General features: G+C 47.5%; 1 protein-coding gene across 1 annotated transcript in view; it reads right to left on the minus strand.

Annotated features, from left to right (window-relative positions):
- NOLC1 (nucleolar and coiled-body phosphoprotein 1) overlaps positions 1-1,661 on the minus strand; it is a 17,380-nt gene that overhangs the window by 12,036 nt on the left and 3,683 nt on the right. The gene's annotated exons all lie outside the window — the stretch shown is intronic.

Raw genomic sequence — 1,661 nt, forward strand, 5'->3', positions numbered from 1 at the left:
CTTCATGTGGAAGGCATTGTTTTAAATAGTAGACATACATATATTATCCCGTTTTATATTCATGGCAATTCTTTGAGGGAGGGAGACACTTTTTACTAAAAGCCCCCTTTTACAAAGAAGATCATTTAAGCACAGATAAGTTAAGCAACTTGCCCAAGGTCACACAGCTAAGAAGTGGTAGAGGCCAGATTCAAATCTATGTAATCAGTTTTCAGAGCTCAATCTCCTTGCCTTAAGTCAATATAGCACAAAAGTTGCACATCCATAATGAGCAATGCAGTTCACACAAATTTTAAGAACCCACAAAATAGGCTCGGCGCCTGTGGCTCAAGCGGCTAAGGGGCCAGCCATATACACTTAAGGTGGGGGGTTCGAATCCAGCCCAGGCCCGCCAAACAACAATGACGGCTGCAACCAAAAAATAGCCACGCATTGTGGCAGGCACCTGTAGTCCCAACTACTTGGGAGGCTGAGGCAGGAGACTCGCTTGAGCCCAGGAGTTGGAGGTTGCTGTGAGCTATGATGCCACTGCACTCTACCCAGGGGGACAGCTTGAGGCTGTCTCAAAAAAAAATTAAAAAAGTTTTTCTTGTAGATTATAATACAATTAGGTATTATAAAAAGATTAGTAAATAATTAGTAAAGTTTTTTTTGGGGGGGGGCATTTTTTGGCTGGGCCCAGGTTTGAACCCGCCACCTCCGGTATATGGGGCTGGTGCCCTACTCCTTTTAGCCACAGGTGCACAGGTGCTGTCCTAAAAAAAGTTTGTTTTAATTAACAGCTATTGGCTCGGCGCCTGTGGCTCAGCTGGCTAAGGCACCAGCCAAATACACCTAAGGTGGTGGGTTCAAATCCAGCCCAGGCCCGCCAAAACAACAATGATGGCTGCAACCAAAAAATAGCTGGGTGCTGTGGTGGGTGCCTGTGGTCCCAGCTACTTGGGAGGCTTAGGCAGGAGACTCACTTGAGCCCAGGAGTTGGAGGTTGCTGTGAGCTGGGATGCTACGGCACTCTACCCAGGGGGATAGCTTGAGGCTCTGTCTCAAAAAAAAAAAAAAAATTAACAGCTACTAATTACACTGATAAATGTGGAATATTAACCAAGACAAAAAATGGCAAATATGGGCAGTGCCTGTGGCTCAGTGAGTAGGATACCGTCTCCATATACCAAGGGTGGTGGGTTCAAACCTGGCCCTGGCCTAAATGCAACAAAAAAAATAGCCGGGCGTTGTGGCAGGCAACTGTAGTCCCAGCTACTCAGGAGGCCGAGGCAAGAGAATCACCTAAGCCCAAGAGCTGGAGGTTGCTGTGAGCTGTGACACCATGGCACTCCACCAAGTGTGACTCTGTCTCTTAAAAAAAAAAAAAAAAAGGCAAACTTCATAGTACACAGAAGAGTACAAGATCAGATCAGGTATGACCCTTACACCTATAATCCTAGCACTTTGGGAGGCTGAGCTGGGAAGACTGCCTGAGCACAAAAATTTGAGACTAGCCTAGGCAGCGTAACAAGTCTCCAGGTCTGGCTTGGCGCCTATGGCTCAAGTGGCTAAGGCGCCAGCCACATACACCTAAGGTGGCGGGTTCGAATCCCCAGCCCAGGCCCGCCAAACAACAATGATGGCTGCAACCGAAAAAATAGCCAGGCATTCTGGCGGGC

This window comes from Otolemur garnettii, unplaced genomic scaffold, assembly GCF_000181295.1.
Source record: "Otolemur garnettii isolate 467f Iridium unplaced genomic scaffold, OtoGar3 scaffold00021, whole genome shotgun sequence".
Taxonomy (NCBI): domain Eukaryota; kingdom Metazoa; phylum Chordata; class Mammalia; order Primates; family Galagidae; genus Otolemur; species Otolemur garnettii.